The sequence below is a fragment of the Taudactylus pleione genome, unplaced genomic scaffold, assembly GCF_031769625.1.
Source record: "Taudactylus pleione unplaced genomic scaffold, aTauple2 ptg001106l, whole genome shotgun sequence".
Taxonomy (NCBI): domain Eukaryota; kingdom Metazoa; phylum Chordata; class Amphibia; order Anura; family Myobatrachidae; genus Taudactylus; species Taudactylus pleione.
Genome location: NW_028285507.1, coordinates 2,683,860 through 2,708,159, shown reverse-complemented (window position 1 = coordinate 2,708,159; position 24,300 = coordinate 2,683,860).

Genomic DNA, 24,300 nt, shown 5'->3' with positions numbered 1-24,300 from the left:
GATCGCACTGCAAGATGCGATTATAAAGCGCCGGGATGTATTATCCGGCACATGCAGGGAAAGGAGCCTGTCCCTGCGATGTGCCCGGAGAGCTTCCGGGGCTGCCGTGCATGAACAGTGACGCTGATTGCATATGTGTGGCGGCCATTGCCGGGGGAGGGTTCCGGAGGAAACCTACGACAGCTAATTATGCGCGGTGTAGCCCATAGGCTACAGCGGCTAACACCATCTTCAGAAATCTACGAGGGATGCGGTTGGCTGCAGAAATGGAGGGAGCAAAGCGGGTATCGGAGATACCTACTGTAGTGCAAACTAAATACATCCGGGGCATACTAAATATTTGCGGTTAACCTCCGAAAATGGGTGTTTTCGGGGACATAGCCGCAAATATAGAATGATAAATGGGCCCCTATGTGTTCCCACTTTGTATCTCAGGTTCACCATTTACAGGCGTTGTTCGCGTTCGATGAACGCAGCTGTTCACATTCAGAGTTCGCAGTTCACTATTTGCAGTCCAACTTCGCCATTTACAATACAATATTTTACTTCCAATAGTTTTAAACATTTTTAGTTTGAAAAACCATTCAAATGGTTTTAAATAACAAAACAAATTTCAACAGTCTTTTCATTCGGAGAGAAAGTACTAGTGTTTGTGGCGGCAGAGGCCACCATTGTGGTTAGAGGCTCACTATCTGTAATGAAAATAGTTACATGTATCACATTAAGCTCATTGAATAGAGCTGATTCACAGCGTGACATGTCGGCGATCCTCGTGCTTGGCGTGCTCAAATTTAGGTCAATTTCCCCAACAAGCTTTCAAAATTCTCCTACCGATTCTGCTAACCGATTCCAGAAATAGTTTGCCATTGATTTGCGCATCTCTGTGTGAATGTGATTGTGACCGGGCCAGTACAGCGCTAATGACAGGAAATGTCTGTTTCTTCGTGGATTATTAGTCTTTGGGGCTGAATCTGGGGTGGATGCAGTTGCAGTCGTGGCTGCGATTTTTTGCAGTTACGCAGTGGCGATAATATGTATATGCCAGTTTTAGCTTCACTTTTGTCTAATAGAGTGCGTCAGGCAGTGCAAACCCTGGGACACCCACTTTCAATGCCCGTGGATGGTGCAACTCCGCCGGTGGTTCCAAGCACACCACCATTGGCGCATCATAGTGATCACCATTGACACTTGGTCCTGCCTACGGCTGGTGCTCTGTGTCCTTCTGAACTTCAGTTAAACATGGCCTCTGTGGGCGCGGCTCTGGATTTGGGAACGCAGACGGATTTACTAACACGCCCGTGGCCCTCTCATAACATGACCGTGAGAATCCTACACACCGCCATGGTACACCCATGGTATTGCATAGCCGGTTCTAATGCCAGCTCCCTTGTACGCAGCAGTGGACTCCGCGTGCAATCATGGGAACACATGTGCCGTATGGATTTCATAAATTTTCCAGCATGAGCAGTAGCAAATAGTCACCCAACCGCTCATATATCGTTGCATGTCTCCACCTCTGACACAAGCCCTATAGCTATATGCAATGGCTATTCAAATGAACCGTTCACTCTTTGCGGTCTGTTCACACCTCTAGGTCTGAGCGAGCCAAGCAAACATGCAGTCGTTTTTTGGAAAACTATGCCCCCTGGCCGCTCGCATCCTACGTCATGTCCGCTATTTATTAGATTAATCAGGTACATCGACCAGCGTATGAACTGCTCGCTATTCTTGTGGTTGGTTTTTCCTACCGCAATCTTGCGAGCAGTTCTGGCTATAAAATAACCCAGTGACGTGGTCAGTGACGCTGCTGTATTAATTATGCACACCCATAAAACGCCCGTTTTGACCTTTAAGCACGCCTGCGTTCTGATCTCCACTCCCCGTTTTCAAGCACCTTCCCCTGTTACCACCCACATACGCCTCCTCCTGTCACTCAAAATAGCAGGCATTCGCTATTTAGCGAACAAACGATTTTCGGCCGCACTGACTGGTTCGCGCATACGTATTACGATCCATACGCATGCACAGTTGTGCAAACATCGCTCGGAGCGAATGAGCGGCCGCTTACGAGCGGCTCTGAATCAGGCCCAATATCCCGACGTTTGGTGTCACGCGCGCTCTCTATCTTTCCTTATGTTAAAAAAAAAAAATGATAATAATGAATGTGAGTTTCTGAGAAGATTTTCTTTGAGTATATTAGAGCTGCTTTGGTGAAACCTCATTTTTTATTTCTTCTACAGTAGATGCAGTAATTAAAGAAAAGAGAGATTTAAAAAAAAAATATTATGGATTAAAGCAATATAATTAAAGATTTACATGTCGTTACCTGGTGAACTGGCATGAGATCGTATTTTTCTTGCGAGTATTTGTGTAATAATAGCAAAGCAATTTTTATTCAAATTTCCAATATAGTGTTACGACAGATTGTAAAAAATAGTTTATTATACAATCTAAGCAAATCTCTGATTTAACAGCGCAATAATGTGAACGTACAGCCACAATTGTCACATCAGACTGCGAAAAACAAAGGATAACATTTTTTAGTTCCATTATAAAAGCATACTTGTAATTCGGAGATTGGATGCCTCCTTACTTAATCTGGTTCAGTGTTTGCTCCCGTTGAATAGCTTGGATTTTTTTCTTTATTATTGTAATGGAAAGAAGCTTTATCGTTATGCTTATAATAACATTCAAATCAGTCAAATAATAGAAGTACCTGACTCCAATGCACTAAGATTTCTTTTACCGGTCGAGAAGGCGCTGAAAGCTTATGTTTAAGGCTGATTAACCATAAAAGAATTATTTGATAGTAAATACGGTGCAAAAAAAGTGCATTGTAACCAATAGTAACCACAAAGTTATTAGTTAGTTCTATTGGAGAGGTGTAAACTAGGGGCAGAACACTGTTGCAGAATATGGCCCATATTTATCAATGAGCGATATTATAGTTATCACTCATTACTAATGTTAAATGGGGCTACAACCAATCAGCACGTAACTGTCGTTTTTCAAACACATGACAGTTAGGAGCTGATTGGCTGGAGCACCATTTAACATTAGTAATGAGTAATAACAATAATATCACTTATTGATAAATCTGGGTATATGTTTCTTTGTTAAAGCATTAATACACAGCGAAGACTGTGGGATGAACTTCACTGTGACCAGAACAGGGACAAACTCATAACATAACATAAAGCACAACCACCAAGTTTCTAGACTGTCACAGTTTTAGAAGCAGCGCCATCTACTGTCTCTCCAGTGCAACTCTCCAAGCAATACTCAGCCTGTAACTGTTGCCATCTTCCAACAGATACTGTACATTGCTAGATAATAGGAAAATTTGAGGCCAAGGAGCTGAAGGATTAATTTCGTCCTCCTCTGCTTTTCTGATCATGCACAGGACCTGTCAATTCCCTAGTGACTAATGACATCACAGCATGTGAGTCATGTGACTATGGGCGGGATGCAGTAATACTTACCGCCGGACATCGCAATTGTACAGATCGCATATGCACTAACATATGCGATGTGTACAGCAAAGGACAGCTCTTCCGATAAGATCCGTCCTTTGCGATCTCTCCTGCGCAGTGGACTTCCGGGTTTATGACCCGGGAGTCCATCTGCGCATGTGCAGACTGACGCGGCAGTCGCGAGGCATGCCGGGAGGGATCCCATCGGATCCCTCATAGCAGCGCGATGCGGCAGAAGCCCATAGGCTTCTATAGGGTAACGCCAGCAAAAGCTGGTGTTACCCTCCACATCGCAGCCCGGCAACTAGCAGAATGATGCATACGAAAAGTGCGGTAAACGGAGAGTTAACTGCATTTTTCGTTTACTGCATTCAAACGATGCGCTTATCAATCCTTATTACTGTTACTTAATGCTGTAACACAGTAAATGTAATATATGCATATTTATTGGTTTAGATGTCTGTTTAATGTGTATTTGGGCCTGATTCGGAGATGCATGCAATACGCACAAAATGCCGATGTTTATGTAGTTGAGTGATGATTGCAACTGTGCATGTGCAAAAAACTCAGAAAACCCCTACGGCGGATGTGTTACACAGAGTATATGTACAAAGGGACTGTTGTGATTAGGAACATGCAGTCCTGGAAGGGCAGAGCCTCCCCTGTCATACTCCTCAGATTTGATATAAAAATTATTAGAATAATACAAAGATGATATTTATAACTTATAAACATCTTCTTTGTTTATTGTAATCATTTTTATATTGAACATTTACCAGCTTTGTGGAGCTCCCTGGGACTGCAGGGAGATGAGGCAGCAACAGCTCAGCCTCGCTTCTGTATAGTCAGACATTGCTTGCAGAGCTGGGGGCGGGGCCACACCACAGGCAGTAAGCTGCACAGAAAGGGAGCTAATAGAGGCATGCCTCTGAATATAGGGGAAGTGCCTTGAGCACTGATGGACACCTTGGATGTGTTATGTGACCAGGAAGTGCACTGCAATGTTTAGATATATTGGAGACAGAAGCAGCAAGAGAAGACACTGGGCATGATTCAGACCCGCTCGCAAGCGCTGAGCGCTCGCAAGCGCTGAGCGCTCGCAAGCGGGTCGATGGTGCCCTAGTGCGCATGCGCACGATGGAGGTAGCTCCGTCGTGCGCATGCGCGAGACCCGGGAAGAGACGGGGAAGCCGTCGCTCCAGGTCTCGCACCAAAGGGGGCGTGCTGTCGATGTTGATTGACAGCATGCCCCCTTTGGTGGGCGTGCCGAGGGTGTGGCTGCCAGACGGAGGCGTTCCCATGGGAACGCCTATCGTCTGGGTCCGGCCCCACTGACATCACTAGTAATGTCAGTGGGAGTCATTTTGGCTCTGATAGACCATATCGACCATCATCATGGACGCTCGCATAAGCCCTGATTCAGAGCGGGCACTCGTTCAGAGCGTCCGTCTCTGAATCAGGCCCACAGTGATGCAGGTAGGAGAATCAATGGACACTGAAGCTTAGTGTAGTGAGGGGAGAGTTACAGTGAGTAGGGCAGTGATTCCCAACCTCACTCCTCAAAGCACACCAACAATCCTGTTTTTAGTGATATCCATACTTGAGCACATATAGGGGCTGATTCAGACCCATTCGCGAGCGGCTGTCCGCTCGCAAGTGAGTCGATGGTGCGCATGCGCGAGAAGTGACGAGCGAAGGACTTTCCTTCGCTCGTTGTGTCTGATCAAAGGGGGCGTGCTGTCGATGTTGATTGACAGCACGCCCCCTTTGGTGGGCGTGCCGGGGGCATGGCTGCCAGACGGAGGCGTTCCCAAGGGAACGCCTACCGTCAGAAGCCAGCCCCACTGACATCACTAGTGATGTCAGTGGGAGTGATTTTGGCTCTGATAGAGCCAAAATCACTCCTGGCCTTGCGGTTGAGAAACTCAACCGCAGGCTTCTGCTCGCACTGGCGATGGTCGCGATGGTCAAGACCATCGCGACCATCATCCTGCACGCTCGTATAGGCTGTGGGTGGTGACCCACAGCTTTACGAGCGTCCAGGAGGACGCTCCATATTTATGGAGGTGGGCCCTGATTCAGAGCGAGCGCTCTGGTTAGAGCGTCCGGCTCTGAATCTGGGCCATAGTTAGATCAAAATAACTGAGGTACTTATAAATTCACCTGTGCTCAAGTATGGCTATCATTAACACCTGGATTTTTAGTGTGCTTGGGAAACCCTGGAGTAGGGGGTGAGACAGGCTCCCAGCACACAGACCCATTTCCATGTATGCCTCCAAATCCATTGACCTCACTGCAGTGGCATCTTTCCCCGATATGACACCCAGTGCAGGGAGGGTTGTAGTGCGCTCGGCAAATCCGGCAAAAAGGGGGCGTTGCCTCGTGGGTAGTAAGGAGCCATAATGCTACGGTGCAGCACCTAGGAGGAGTCAGCACTTTGGTGCCACCCCTCGCCTGGTGACACCCGGTGCGGCTCGCACCCATCTTGTGATGCCACTGCCTCACCGCACGTCACTGGTTGTGATCAGGAGGCGATATCAGAAATAACTGGGTGGTAAACTGCAGTGAATGCAAAAAATGTCCGTCTCGTGGGCGCACAATGGGAGTGTTCCAGGCGCGTCAGTGAAAGCAGCTGCACTCCCAAACCCCTTGTTACAGCGTGCAGAGACGCAGAGAGTGGACGCCTCAGTGCTTGCACATACAGACGCAGGCTCATACACCAGGGGAAGGGATGATACCAGGATTTGCGTATTGTAATATCGCAGCCGTGACTCCGGCAATAGACCCAAGAGCGGGCGCAGCAGCCTCCACCTCTGAATCAGCCTCTTTGGTCCTCTCTCAGCATCTCTCTCTCGCTGTGTGACGAGCAGTATTTCTAGGTAGATGTGTGCGGATGTGTTAGGAAGCAGGATTGTTATCATTAGTGTGTAATTGCTAGACACAGATCAGGTGCGATTTTGCAGATTGCCTACAGTAAATATAATACATTCATTTAGACCATACGAGGAGACTTACAGTACAAATAATGTATTAGAAAACTTCAATTCAGTCTTAAAGTTGTTTAAAAAATAATAAACAGCGGCCTCACATACTGAGATTTATGTTGTTTGCTCAATTATCTACATCGGGGGTAGGCAAACAGCTCCTGAGATACTATCCATCCTAAGATGCCCTGTGATGGTGCTGCTGTTAGGGCATGCTAAAACTGTGGCAGGGCATGCTGGGATATGCAGTTCCACAGCTGCTGGAGTGACAAAGGGTGCCTACCCCTGGTCTAGGTAGTGAAAATGACACTGACCTATGTATAAAGCAGAGGTAAAGACTCTGAAAGGCTACAGCTAATGGCTTCTCCTTCACAATCAGTCATATGCACAGCACAGGGAACAGGGGCAGCGGCGATACAAATATCAGAGTGGTATAAATATTACTACAGCCCCCCTGTCACTGTCACCATGACCAGATGTATTATTTTCAAACATGTGAATAGATCAATAATCATTTTGTTTATATATCTGTGAGAGATCGTGGCCAAGAGCGTCATGCAGACCCATAGAGACATACAGAGGAGTGGGGTAATAAGGAGATGTAGAGATAACACTCACCATACACTCAGAGGAGTGGGGTAATAAGGAGATGTAGAGATAACACTCACCATACAGTCAGAGGAGTGGTGTAATAAGGAGATGTAGAGATAACACTCGCCTTACACTCAGAGGAGTGGGGTAATAAGGAGACGTAGAGATAACACTCACCATACAGTCAGAGGAGTGGTGTAATAAGGAGATGTAGGGATAACACTCACCATACACTCAGAGGAGTGGGGTAATAAGGAGATGTAGAGATAACACTCACCATACACTCAGAGGAGTGGGGTAATAAGGAGATGTAGAGATAACACTCACCATACACTCAGAGGAGTGGGATAATAAGGAGATGTAGAGATAACACTCACAATACACACAGAGGAGTGGGGTAATAAGGAGATGTAGAGATAACACTCACCATACAGTCAGAGGAGTAGTGTAATAAGGAGACGTAGAGATAACACTCACCATACACACAGAGGAGAGGGGTAATAAGGAGATGTAGAGATAACACTCACCATACACTCAGAGGAGTGGGGTAATAAGGAGATGTAGAGATAACACTCACATTACACTCAGAGCAGTGGGGTAATAAGGAGATGTACAGAAAACACTGACCATACACTCAGAGGAGGGGGGTAATAAGGAGATGTAGAGATAAAACTCACCATACACACAGAGCAGTGGGGTAATAAGGAGATGTACAGATAACACTCACATTACACTCAGAGGAGTGGGGTAATAAGGAGGTGTACAGAAAACACTCACATTACACTCAGAGGAGTGGGGTAATAAGGAGATGTACAGAAAACACTCACCATACAGTCAGAGGAGAGGGGTAATAAGGAGATGTACAGAAAACACTCACCATACACTCAGAGGAGTGGGGTAATAAGGAGATGTAGAGATAAAACTCACCATACACTCAGAGGAGTGGGGTAATAAGGGGATGTAGAGATAACACTCACCATACAGTCAGAGGAGTGGGGTAATAAGGAGATGTAGAGATAACACTCACCATACACACATGGCAGTGGGGTAATAAGGAGATGTACAGATAACACTCACATTACACTCAGAGGAGTGGGGTAATAAGGAGATGTACAGAAAACACTCACATTACACTCAGAGGAGTGGGGTAATAAGGAGATGTACAGAAAACACTCACCATACAGTCAGTGGAGTGGGGTAATAAGGAGATGTACAGAAAACACTCACCATACACTCAGAGGAGTGGGGAAATAAGGAGATGTAGAGATAACACTCACCATACACTCAGAGGAGTGGGGTAACAAGGAGATGTACAGATAACACTCACCTTACACTCAGAGGAGTGGGGTGATAAGGATATGTAGAGATAACACTCAACGTACACACAGAGGAGTGGGGTAATAAGGAGATGTAGAGATAAAACTCACCATACAGTCAGAGAAGTGGGGTAAAAAGGAGACGTAGAGATAACACTCACCATACACAGAGCAGTGGTGTAATAAGGAGATGTAGAGATAACACTCACCATTTACTCAGAACAGTGGGGTAATAAGGAGATGTAGAGATAACACTCACCATACACTAAGAACAGTGGGTTAATAAGGAGATTTAGAGATAACACTCACCATACACACAGAGTAGTGGGGTAATAAGGAGATGTAGAGATAACACTCACCATACAGTCAGAGGAGTGGGGTAATAAGGAGACGTAGAGATAACACTCACCATACACACAGAGCAGTGGGGTAATAAGAAGATGTAGAGATAACACTCACCATACAATAAGAGGAGTGGGGTAATAATGAGATGTAGAGATGACACTCACCATACACTCAGAGCAGTGGGGTAATAAGGAGATGTAGAGATAACACTCACCATACATACAGAGTAGTGGGGTAATAAGGAGATATAGAGGTAACAGTCACAATACAGTCAGAGGAGTGGTGTAATAACGAGATGTAGAGATAACACTCACCATACAATTAGAGGAGTGGGGTAATAAGGAGATGTAGAGATAACACTCACCATACAGTCAGAGGAGTGGGGAAATAAGGAGATGTAGAGATAACACTCAGCATACACTCAGAGGAGTGGGGTAATAAGGAGATGTAGAGATAACACTCGCCATACAGTCAGAAAAGAGGGGTAATAAGGAGATGTAGAGATAACACTCACCATACACACAGAGGAGTGGGGTAATAAGGAGATGTAGAGATAACACTCACCATACACACAGAGGAGTGGGGTAATAAGGAGATGTAGAGATAACACTCACCATACACACAGAGCAGTGGGGTAATAAGGTAATGTAGAGATAACACTCACCATACAATCAGAGGAGTGGGGTAATAAGGAATGTAGAGATAACACTCACCATACAATCAGAGGAGTGGTGTAATAAGGAGATGTAGAGATAACACTCACCATACAGTCAGAGGAGTGGGGTAATAAGGAGACGTAGAGATAACACTCACCATACACACAGAGCAGTGGGGTAATAAGGAGATGTAGAGATAACACTCACCATACACACAGAGGAGTGGGGTAATAAGGAGATGTAGAGATAGCACTCACCATACAGTCAGAGGAGTGGGATAATAAGGAGACATAGAGATAACACTCACCATACACACAGAGCAGTGTGGTAATAAGGAGATGATGAGATAAAACTCACCATACACACAGAGGAGTGGGGTAATAAGAAGATGTAGAGATAACACTCACCATACACTCAGAGGAGTGGGATAATAAGGAGATGTAGAGATAACACTCACCATACACTCAGAGGAGTGGGGTAATAAGGAGATGTAGAGATAACACTCACCATACACTCAGAGGAGTTGGATAATAAGGAGATGTAGAGATAACACTCACCATACACTCAGAGGAGTGGGGTAATAAGGAATGTAGAGATAACACTCACCATACAATCAGAGGAGTGGTGTAATAAGGAGATGTAGAGATAACACTCACCATACAGTCAGAGGAGTGGGGTAATAAGGAGACGTAGAGATAACACTCACCATACACACAGAGCAGTGGGGTAATAAGGAGATGTAGAGATAACACTCACCATACACACAGAGGAGTGGGGTAATAAGGAGATGTAGAGATAGCACTCACCATACAGTCAGAGGAGTGGGATAATAAGGAGACATAGAGATAACACTCACCATACACACAGAGCAGTGTGGTAATAAGGAGATGATGAGATAACACTCACCATACACACAGAGGAGTGGGGTAATAAGAAGATGTAGAGATAACACTCACCATACACTCAGAGGAGTGGGATAATAAGGAGATGTAGAGATAACACTCACCATACACTCAGAGGAGTGGGGTAATAAGGAGATGTAGAGATAACACTCACCATACACTCAGAGGAGTTGGATAATAAGGAGATGTAGAGATAACACTCACCATACACTCAGAGGAGTGGGGTAAAAAGGGGATGTAGAGATAACACTCACCATACACTCAGAGGAGTGGGGTAATAAGGAGATGTAGAGATAAAACTCACCATACACTCAGAGGAGTGGGGTAATAAGGAGATGTACAGATAACACTCACATTACACTCAGAGCAGTGGGGTAATAAGGAGATTTACAGAAAACACTGACCATACACTCAGAGGAGGGGGGTAATAAGGAGATGTAGAGATAAAACTCACCATACACACAGAGCAGTGGGGTAATAAGGAGATGTAAAGATAACACTCACATTACACTAAGAGGAGTGGGGTAATAAGGAGATGTACAGAAAACACTCACATTACACTCAGAGGAGTGGGGTAATAAGGAGATGTACAGAAAACACTCACCATACAGTCAGAGGAGTGGGGTAATAAGGAGATGTACAGAAAACACTCACCATACACTCAGAGGAGTGGGGTAAAAAGGAGATGTAGAGATAAAACTCACCATACACTCAGAGGAGTGGGGTAATAAGGGGATGTAGAGATAACACTCACCATACAGTCAGAGGAGTGGGGTAATAAGGAGATGTAGAGAAAACACTCACCATACACACAGAGCAGTGGGGTAATAAGGAGATGTACAGATAACACTCACATTACACTCAGAGGAGTGGGGTAATAAGGAGATGTACAGAAAACACTCACATTACACTCAGAGGAGTGGGGTAATAAGGAGATGTACAGAAAACACTCACCATACAGTCAGTGAAGTGGGGTAATAAGGAGATGTACAGAAAACACTCACCATACACTCAGAGGAGTGGGGTAATAAGGAGATGTAGAGATAACACTCACCATACACTCAGAGGAGTGGGGTAACAAGGAGATGTACAGATAACACTCACCTTACACTCAGAGGAGTGGGGTAATAAGGAGATGTAGAGATAACACTCAACGTACACACAGAGGAGTGGGGTAATAAGGAGATGTAGAGATAAAACTCACCATACACTCAGAGGAGTGGGGTAATAAGGAGATGTACAGATAACACTCACATTACACTCAGAGGAGTGGGGTAATAAGGAGATGTACAGAAAACACTGACCATACAATCAGAGGAGTGGGGTAATAAGGAGATGTAGAGATAACACTCACCATACACTCAGAGGAGTGGGGTAACAAGGAGATGTACAGATAACACTCACCTTACACTCAGAGGAGTGGGGTAATAAGGAGTTGTAGAGATAACACTCAACGTACACACAGAGGACTGGGGTAATAAGGAGATGTAGAGATAAAACTCACCATACAGTCAGAGAAGTGGGGTAATAAGGAGACGTAGAGATAACACTCACCATACACAGAGCAGTGGTGTAATAAGGAGATGTAGAGATAACACTCACCATTTACTCAGAACAGTGGGGTAATAAGGAGATGTAGAGATAACACTCACCATGCACTAAGAACAGTGGGTTAATAAGGAGATTTAGAGATAACACTCACCATAGACACAGAGTAGTGGGGTAATAAGGTGATGTAGAGACAACACTCACCTTACACTCAGAGGAGTAGGGTAATAAGGCAATGTAGAGATAACACTCACCATACACTCAGAAGAGTGGGGTAATAAGGAGACGTAGAGATAACACACACCATACACACAGAGCAGTGGGGTAATAAGGAGATGTAGAGATAACACTCACCATACACACAGAGTAGTGGGGTAATAAGGAGATGTAGAGATAACACTCACCATACAGTCAGAGGAGTGGGGTAATAAGAAGACGTAGAGATAACACTCACCATACACACAGAGGAGTGGGGTAATAAGAAGATGAAGAGATAACACTCACCATACAATAAGAGGAGTGGGGTAATAAGGAGATATAGAGATGACACTCACCATACACTCAGAGCAGTGTGGTAATATTTAGATGTAGAGATAACACTCACCATACATACAGAGTAGTGGGGTAATAAGGAGATATAGAGGTAACAGTCACCATACAGTCAGAGGAGTGGTGTAATAACGAGATGTAGAGATAACACTCACCATACAATTAGAGGAGTGGGGTAATAAGGAGATGTAGAGATAACACTCACCATACAGTCAGAGGAGTGGGGTAATAAGGAGATGTAGAGATAACACTCACCATACACTCAGAGGAGTGGGGTAATAAGGAGATGTAGAGATAACACTCGCCATACAGTCAGAAAAGTGGGGTAATAAGGAGATGTAGAGATAACACTCACCATACACACAGAGGAGTGGGGTAATAAGGAGATGTAGAGATAACACTCACCATACACACAGAGCAGTGGGGTAATAAGGAGATGTAGAGATAACACTCACCATACACACAGAGCAGTGGGGTAATAAGGTAATGTAGTGATAACATTCACCATACAATCAGAGGAGTGGGGTAATAAGGAATGTAGAGATAACACTCACCATACAATCAGAGGAGTGGTGTAATAAGGAGATGTAGAGATAACACTCACCATTCAGTCAGAGGAGTGGGGTAATAAGGAGGCATAGAGATAACACTCACCATACACACAGAGCAGTGGGGTAATAAAGAGATGTAGAGATAACACTCACCATACACACAGAGGAGTGGGGTAATAAGGAGATGTAGAGATAACACTCACCATACAGTCAGAGGAGTGGGATAATAAGGAGACATAGAGATAACACTCACCATTGACACAGAGCAGTGGGGTAATAAGGAGATGAAGTGATAACACTCACCATACACACAGAGGAGTGGGGTAATAAGAAGATGTACATATAACACTCACCATACAATCAGAGGAGTGGGGTAATAAGGAGTTGTAGAGATAACACTCACCATACACTCAGAGGAGTGGGGTAATAATGAGATGTAGAGATAACACTCACCATACAGTCAGAGGAGTGGGGTAATAATGAGATGTAGAGATAACACTCACCATACACACAGAGTAGTGGAGTATTAAGGAGATGTAGAGATAACACTCACCATACACTTAGAGGAGTGGGGTAATAAGGAGATGTAGATATAACACTCATCATACAGTCAGAGGAGTGGTGTAATAACGAGATGTAGAGATAACACTCACCATACACTTAGAGGAGTGGGGTAATAAGGAGATGTAGAGATAACACTCACAATACAATTAGAGGAGTGGGGTAATAAGGAGATGTAGAGATAACACTCACCATACAGTCAGAGGAGTGGGGTAATAAGGAGATGTAGAGATAACACTCACCATACACACAGAGGAGTGGGGTAATAAGGAGATGTAGAGATAACACTCGCCATACAGTCAGAAAAGTGGGGTAATAACGAGATGTAGAGATAACACTCACCATACACACAGAGGAGTGGGGTAATATGGAGATGTAGAGATAACACTCACCATACACACAGAGCAGTGGGGTAATAAGGAGATGTAGAGATAACACTCACCATACACACAGAGCAGTGGGGTAATAAGGTAATGTAGGGATAACACTCACCATACAATCAGAGGAGTGGCGTAATAAGGAATGTAGAGATAACACTCACCATACAATCAGAGGAGTGGTGTAATAAGGAGATGTAGAGATAACACTCACCATACAGTCAGAGGAGTGGGGTAATAAGGAGACGTAGAGATAACACTCACCATACACACAGAGCAGTGGGGTAATAAGGAGATGTAGAGATAACACTCACCATACACACAGAGGAGTGGGGTAATAAGGAGATGTAGAGATAACACTCACCATACAGTCAGAGGAGTGGGATAATAAGGAGACATAGAGATAACACTCACCATACACACAGAGCAGTGGGGTAATAAGGAGATGAAGAGATAACACTCACCATACACACAGAGGAGTGGGGTAATAAGGAGATGTACAGAAAACACTCACATTACACTCAGAGGAGTGGGGTAATAAGGAGATGTAGAGATAAAACTCACCATACAGTCAGAGGAGTGGGGTAATAAGGAGATGTACAGAAAACACTCACCATACACTCAGAGGAGTGGGGTAATAAGGAGATGTAGAGATAAAACTCACCATACACTCAGAGGAGTGGGGTAATAAGGGGATGTAGAGATAACACTCACCATACAGTCAGAGGAGTGGGGTAATAAGGAGATGTAGAGATAACACTCACTATACACACAGAGCAGTGGGGTAATAAGGAGATGTACAGATAACACTCACATTACACTCAGAGGAGTGGGGTAATAAGGAGATGTACAGAAAACACTCACATTACACTCAGAGGAGTGGGGTAATAAGGAGATGTACAGAAAACACTCACCATACAGTCAGTGAAGTTGGGTAATAAGGAGATGTACATAAAACACTCACCATACACTCAGAGGAGTGGGGTAATAAGGAGATGTAGAGATAACACTCACCATACACTCAGAGGAGTTGGGTAACAAGGAGATGTACAGATAACACTCACCTAACTCTCAGAGGAGTGGGGTAATAAGGAGATGTAGAGATAACACTCAACATACACACAGAGGAGTGGGGTAATAAGGAGATGTAGAGATAAAACTCACCATACACTCAGAGGAGTGGGGTAATAAGGAGATGTACAGATAACACTCACATTACACTCAGAGCAGTGGGGTAATAAGGAGATGTACAGAAAACACTGACCATACACTCAGAGGAGTGGGGTAATAAGGAGAAGTAGAGATAACACTCACCATACACTCAGAGGAGTTGGATAATAAGGAGATGTAGAGATAACACTCACCATACACTCAGAGGAGTGGGGTAAAAAGGGGATGTAGAGATAACACTCACCATACACTCAGAGGAGTGGGGTAATAAGGAGATGTAGAGATAAAACTCACCATACACTCAGAGGAGTGGGGTAATAAGGAGATGTACAGATAACACTCACATTACACTCAGAGCAGTGGGGTAATAAGGAGATTTACAGAAAACACTGACCATACACTCAGAGGAGGGGGGTAATAAGGAGATGTAGAGATAAAACTCACCATACACACAGAGCAGTGGGGTAATAAGGAGATGTAAAGATAACACTCACATTACACTAAGAGGAGTGGGGTAATAAGGAGATGTACAGAAAACACTCACATTACACTCAGAGGAGTGGGGTAATAAGGAGATGTACAGAAAACACTCACCATACAGTCAGAGGAGTGGGGTAATAAGGAGATGTACAGAAAACACTCACCATACACTCAGAGGAGTGGGGTAAAAAGGAGATGTAGAGATAAAACTCACCATACACTCAGAGGAGTGGGGTAATAAGGGGATGTAGAGATAACACTCACCATACAGTCAGAGGAGTGGGGTAATAAGGAGATGTAGAGAAAACACTCACCATACACACAGAGCAGTGGGGTAATAAGGAGATGTACAGATAACACTCACATTACACTCAGAGGAGTGGGGTAATAAGGAGATGTACAGAAAACACTCACATTACACTCAGAGGAGTGGGGTAATAAGGAGATGTACAGAAAACACTCACCATACAGTCAGTGAAGTGTGGTAATAAGGAGATGTACAGAAAACACTCACCATACACTCAGAGGAGTGGGGTAATAAGCAGATGTAGAGATAACACTCACCATACACTCAGAGGAGTGGGGTAACAAGGAGATGTACAGATAACACTCACCTTACACTCAGAGGAGTGGGGTAATAAGGAGATGTAGAGATAACACTCAACGTACACACAGAGGAGTGGGGTAATAAGGAGATGTAGAGATAAAACTCACCATACACTCAGAGGAGTGGGGTAATAAGGAGATGTACAGATAACACTCACATTACACTCAGAGGAGTGGGGTAATAAGGAGATGTACAGAAAACACTGACCATACAATCAGAGGAGTGGGGTAATAAGGAGATGTAGAGATAACACTCACCATACACTCAGAGGAGTGGGGTAACAAGGAGATGTACAGATAACACTCACCTTACACTCAGAGGAGTGGGGTAATAAGGAGTTGTAGAGATAACACTCAACGTACACACAGAGGACTGGGGTAATAAGGAGATGTAGAGATAAAACTCACCATACAGTCAGAGAAGTGGGGTAATAAGGAGACGTAGAGATAACACTCACCATACACAGAGCAGTGGTGTAATAAGGAGATGTAGAGATAACACTCACCATTTACTCAGAACAGTGGGGTAATAAGGAGATGTAGAGATAACACTCACCATGCACTAAGAACAGTGGGTTAATAAGGAGATTTAGAGATAACACTCACCATAGACACAGAGTAGTGGGGTAATAAGGTGATGTAGAGACAACACTCACCTTACACTCAGAGGAGTAGGGTAATAAGGCAATGTAGAGATAACACTCACCATACACTCAGAAGAGTGGGGTAATAAGGAGACGTAGAGATAACACACACCATACACACAGAGCAGTGGGGTAATAAGGAGATGTAGAGATAACACTCACCATACACACAGAGTAGTGGGGTAATAAGGAGATGTAGAGATAACACTCACCATACAGTCAGAGGAGTGGGGTAATAAGAAGACGTAGAGATAACACTCACCATACACACAGAGGAGTGGGGTAATAAGAAGATGAAGAGATAACACTCACCATACAATAAGAGGAGTGGGGTAATAAGGAGATATAGAGATGACACTCACCATACACTCAGAGCAGTGTGGTAATATTTAGATGTAGAGATAACACTCACCATACATACAGAGTAGTGGGGTAATAAGGAGATATAGAGGTAACAGTCACCATACAGTCAGAGGAGAGGTGTAATAACGAGATGTAGAGATAACACTCACCATACAATTAGAGGAGTGGGGTAATAAGGAGATGTAGAGATAACACTCACCATACAGTCAGAGGAGTGGGGTAATAAGGAGATGTAGAGATAACACTCACCATACACTCCGAGGAGTGGGGTAATAAGGAGATGTAGAGATAACACTCGCCATACAGTCAGAAAAGTGGGGTAATAAGGAGATGTAGAGATAACACTCACCATACACACAGAGGAGTGGGGTAATAAGGAGATGTAGAGATAACACTCACCATACACACAGAGCAGTGGGGTAATAAGGAGATGTAGAGATAACACTCACCATACACACAGAGCAGTGGGGTAATAAGGTAATGTAGTGATAACATTCACCATACAATCAGAGGAGTGGGGTAATAAGGAATGTAGAGATAACACTCACCATACAATCAGAGGAGTGGTGTAATAAGGAGATGTAGAGATAACACTCACCATTCAGTCAGAGGAGTGGGGTAATAAGGAGGCATAGAGATAACACTCACCATACACACAGAGCAGTGGGGTAATAAAGAGATGTAGAGATAACACTCACCATACACACAGAGGAGTGGGGTAATAAGGAGATGTAGAGATAACACTCACCATACAGTCAGAGGAGTGGGATAATAAGGAGACATAGAGATAACACTCACCATTGACACAGAGCAGTGGGGTAATAAGGAGATGAAGTGATAACACTCACCATACACACAGAGGAGTGGGGTAATAAGAAGATGTACATATAACACTCACCATACAATCAGAGGAGTGGGGTAATAAGGAGTTGTAGAGATAACACTCACCATACACTCAGAGGAGTGGGGTAATAATGAGATGTAGAGATAACACTCACCATACAGTCAGAGGAGTGGGGTAATAATGAGATGTAGAGATAACACTCACCATACACACAGAGTAGTGGAGTATTAAGGAGATGTAGAGATAACACTCACCATACACTTAGAGGAGTGGGGTAATAAGGAGATGTAGATATAACACTCATCATACAGTCAGAGGAGTGGTGTAATAACGAGATGTAGAGATAACACTCACCATACACTTAGAGGAGTGGGGTAATAAGGAGATGTAGAGATAACACTCACAATACAATTAGAGGAGTGGGGTAATAAGGAGATGTAGAGATAACACTCACCATACAGTCAGAGGAGTGGGGTAATAAGGAGATGTAGAGATAACACTCACCATACACACAGAGGAGTGGGGTAATAAGGAGATGTAGAGATAACACTCGCCATACAGTCAGAAAAGTGGGGTAATAACGAGATGTAGAGATAACACTCACCATACACACAGAGGAGTGGGGTAATATGGAGATGTAGAGATAACACTCACCATACACACAGAGCAGTGGGGTAATAAGGAGATGTAGAGATAACACTCACCATACACACAGAGCAGTGGGGTAATAAGGTAATGTAGGGATAACACTCACCATACAATCAGAGGAGTGGCGTAATAAGGAATGTAGAGATAACACTCACCATACAATCAGAGGAGTGGTGTAATAAGGAGATGTAGAGATAACACTCACCATACAGTCAGAGGAGTGGGGTAATAAGGAGACGTAGAGATAACACTCACCATACACACAGAGCAGTGGGGTAATAAGGAGATGTAGAGATAACACTCACCATACACACAGAGGAGTGGGGTAATAAGGAGATGTAGAGATAACACTCACCATACAGTCAGAGGAGTGGGATAATAAGGAGACATAGAGATAACACTCACCATACACACAGAGCAGTGGGGTAATAAGGAGATGAAGAGATAACACTCACCATACACACAGAGGAGTGGGGTAATAAGGAGATGTACAGAAAACACTCACATTACACTCAGAGGAGTGGGGTAATAAGGAGATGTAGAGATAAAACTCACCATACAGTCAGAGGAGTGGGGTAATAAGGAGATGTACAGAAAACACTCACCATACACTCAGAGGAGTGGGGTAATAAGGAGATGTAGAGATAAAACTCACCATACACTCAGAGGAGTGGGGTAATAAGGGGATGTAGAGATAACACTCACCATACAGTCAGAGGAGTGGGGTAATAAGGAGATGTAGAGATAACACTCACTATACACACAGAGCAGTGGGGTAATAAGGAGATGTACAGATAACACTCACATTACACTCAGAGGAGTGGGGTAATAAGGAGATGTACAGAAAACACTCACATTACACTCAGAGGAGTGGGGTAATAAGGAGATGTACAGAAAACACTCACCATACAGTCAGTGAAGTTGGGTAATAAGGAGATGTACATAAAACACTCACCATACACTCAGAGGAGTGGGGTAATAAGGAGATGTAGAGATAACACTCACCATACACTCAGAGGATTTGGGTAACAAGGAGATGTACAGATAACACTCACCTAACTCTCAGAGGAGTGGGGTAATAAGGAGATGTAGAGATAACACTCAACGTACACACAGAGGAGTGGGGTAATAAGGAGATGTAGAGATAAAACTCACCATACACTCAGAGGAGTGGGGTAATAAGGAGATGTACAGATAACACTCACATTACACTCAGAGCAGTGGGGTAATAAGGAGATGTACAGAAAACACTGTCCATACACTCAGAGGAGTGGGGTAATAAGGAGAAGTAGAGATAACACTCACCATACACTCAGAGGAGTGGGGTAACAAGGAGATGTACAGAAAACACTCACCATACACTCAGAGGAGTGGGGTAAAAAGGAGATGTAGAGATAAAACTCACCATACACTCAGAGGAGTGGGGTAATAAGGGGATGTAGAGATAACACTCACCATACAGTCAGAGGAGTGGGGTAATAAGGAGATGTAGAGAAAACACTCACCATACACACAGAGCAGTGGGGTAATAAGGAGATGTACAGATAACACTCACATTACACTCAGAGGAGTGGGGTAATAAGGAGATGTACAGAAAACACTCACATTACACTCAGAGGAGTGGGGTAATAAGGAGATGTACAGAAAACACTCACCATACAGTCAGTGAAGTGGGGTAATAAGGAGATGTACAGAAAACACTCACCATACACTCAGAGGAGTGGGGTAATAAGGAGATGTAGAGATAACACTCACCATACACTCAGAGGAGTGGGGTAACAAGGAGATGTACAGATAACACTCACCTTACACTCAGAGGAGTGGGGTAATAAGGAGATGTAGAGATAACACTCAACGTACACACAGAGGAGTGGGGTAATAAGGAGATGTAGAGATAACACTCACCATACACACAGAGGAGTGGGGTAATAAGGAGATGTAGAGATAACACTCACCATACACACAGAGCAGTGGGGTAATAAGGAGATGTAGAGATAACACTCACCATACACACAGAGCAGTGGGGTAATAAGGTAATGTAGTGATAACATTCACCATACAATCAGAGGAGTGGGGTAATAAGGAATGTAGAGATAACACTCACCATACAATCAGAGGAGTGGTGTAATAAGGAGATGTAGAGATAACACTCACCATTCAGTCAGAGGAGTGGGGTAATAAGGAGGCATAGAGATAACACTCACCATACACACAGAGCAGTGGGGTAATAAAGAGATGTAGAGATAACACTCACCATACACACAGAGGAGTGGGGTAATAAGGAGATGTAGAGATAACACTCACCATACAGTCAGAGGAGTGGGATAATAAGGAGACATAGAGATAACACTCACCATTGACACAGAGCAGTGGGGTAATAAGGAGATGAAGAGATAACACTCACCATACACACAGAGGAGTGGGGTAATGAGAAGATGTACATATAACACTCACCATACAATCAGATGAGTGGGGTAATAAGGAGTTGTAGAGATAACACTCACCATACACTCAGAGGAGTGGGGTAATAATGAGATGTAGAGATAACACTCACCATACAGTCAGAGGAGTGGGGTAATAATGAGATGTAGAGATAACACTCACCATACACACAGAGTAGTGGAGTATTAAGGAGATGTAGAGATAACACTCACCATACACTTAGAGGAGTGGGGTAATAAGGAGATGTAGATATAACACTCATCATACAGTCAGAGGAGTGGTGTAATAACGAGATGTAGAGATAACACTCACCATACACTTAGAGGAGTGGGGTAATAAGGAGATGTAGAGATAACACTCACCATACAATTAGAGGAGTGGGGTAATAAGGAGATGTAGAGATAACACTCACCATACAGTCAGAGGAGTGGGGTAATAAGGAGATGTAGAGATAACACTCACCATACACACAGAGGAGTGGGGTAATAAGGAGATGTAGAGATAACACTCGCCATACAGTCAGAAAAGTGGGGTAATAAGGAGATGTAGAGATAACACTCACCATACACACAGAGGAGTGGGGTAATATGGAGATGTAGAGATAACACTCACCATACACACAGAGCAGTGGGGTAATAAGGAGATGTAGAGATAACACTCACCATACACACAGAGCAGTGGGGTAATAAGGTAATGTAGGGATAACACTCACCATACAATCAGAGGAGTGGCGTAATAAGGAATGTAGAGATAACACTCACCATACAATCAGAGGAGTGGTGTAATAAGGAGATGTAGAGATAACACTCACCATACAGTCAGAGGAGTGGGGTAATAAGGAGACGTAGAGATAACACTCACCATACACACAGAGCAGTGGGGTAATAAGGAGATGTAGAGATAACACTCACCATACACACAGAGGAGTGGGGTAATAAGGAGATGTAGAGATAACACTCACCATACAGTCAGAGGAGTGGGATAATAAGGAGACATAGAGATAACACTCACCATACACACAGAGCAGTGGGGTAATAAGGAGATGAAGAGATAACACTCACCATACACACAGAGGAGTGGGGTAATAAGGAGATGTACAGAAAACACTCACATTACACTCAGAGGAGTGGGGTAATAAGGAGATGTACAGAAAACACTCACCATACAGTCAGAGGAGTGGGGTAATAAGGAGATGTACAGAAAACACTCACCATACACTCAGAGGAGTGGGGTAATAAGGAGATGTAGAGATAAAACTCACCATACACTCAGAGGAGTGGGGTAATAAGGGGATGTAGAGATAACACTCACCATACAGTCAGAGGAGTGGGGTAATAAGGAGATGTAGAGATAACACTCACTATACACACAGAGCAGTGGGCTAATAAGGAGATGTACAGATAACACTCACATTACACTCAGAGGAGTGGGGTAATAAGGAGATGTACAGAAAACACTCACATTACACTCAGAGGAGTGGGGTAATAAGGAGATGTACAGAAAACACTCACCATACAGTCAGTGAAGTTGGGTAATAAGGAGATGTACATAAAACACTCACCATACACTCAGAGGAGTGGGGTAATAAGGAGATGTAGAGATAACACTCACCATACACTCAGAGGAGTTGGGTAACAAGGAGATGTACAGATAACACTCACCTTACTCTCAGAGGAGTGGGGTAATAAGGAGATGTAGAGATAACACTCAACGTACACACAGAGGAGTGGGGTAATAAGGAGATGTAGAGATAAAACTCACCATACACTCAGAGGAGTGGGGTAATAAGGAGATGTACAGATAACACTCACATTACACTCAGAGCAGTGGGGTAATAAGGAGATGTACAGAAAACACTGACCATACACTCAGAGGAGTGGGGTAATAAGGAGAAGTAGAGATAACACTCACCATACACTCAGAGGAGTGGGGTAACAAGGAGATGTACAGATAACACTCACCTTACACTCAGAGGAGTGGGGTAATAAGGAGATGTAGAGATAACACTCAACGTACACACAGAGGAGTGGGGTAATAAGGAGATGTAGAGATAAAACTCACCATACAGTCAGAGAAGTGGGGTAATAAGGAGACGTAGAGATAACACTCACCATACACAGAGCAGTGGTGTAATAAGGAGATGTAGAGATAACACTCACCATTTACTCAGAACAGTGGGGTAATAAGGAGATGTAGAGATAACACTCACCATACACTAAGAACAGTGGGTTAATAAGGAGATTTAGAGATAACACTCACCATAGACACAGAGTAGTGGGGTAATAAGGTGATGTAGAGACAACACTCACCTTACACTCAGAGGAGTAGGGTAATAAGGAGATGTAGAGATAACACTCACCATACACTCAGAAGAGTGGGGTAATAAGGAGACGTAGAGATAACACACACCATACACACAGAGCAGTGGGGTAATAAGGAGATGTAGAGATAACACTCACCATACACACAGAGCAGTGGGGTAATAAGGAGATGTAGAGATAACACTCACCATACAGTCAGAGGAGTGGGGTAATAAGGAGACGTAGAGATAACACTCACCATACACACAGAGGAGTGGGGTAATAAGAAGATGTAGAGATAACACTCACCATACAATAAGAGGAGTGGGGTAATAAGGAGATGTAGAGATGACACTCACCATACACTCAGAGCAGTGGGGTAATAAGGAGATGTAGAGATAACACTCACCATACATACAGAGTAGGGGGGTAATAAGGAGATATAGAGGTAACAGTCACCATACAGTCAGAGGAGTGGTGTAATAACGAGATGTAGAGATAACACTCACCATACAATTAGAGGAGTGGGGTAATAAGGAGATGTAGAGATAACACTCACCATACAGTCAGAGGAGTGGGGTAATAAGGAGATGTAGAGATAACACTCACCATACACTCAGAGGAGTGGGGTAATAAGGAGATGTAGAGATAACACTCGCCATACAGTCAGAAAAGTGGGGTAATAAGGAGATGTAGAGATAACACTCACCATACACACAGAGGAGTGGGGTAATAAGGAGATGTAGAGATAACACTCACCATACACACAGAGCAGTGGGGTAATAAGGAGATGTAGAGATAACACTCACCATACACACAGAGCAGTGGGGTAATAAGGTAATGTAGTGATAACATTCACCATACAATGAGAGGAGTGGGGTAATAAGGAATGTAGAGATAACACTCACCATACAATCAGAGGAGTGGTGTAATAAGGAGATGTAGAGATA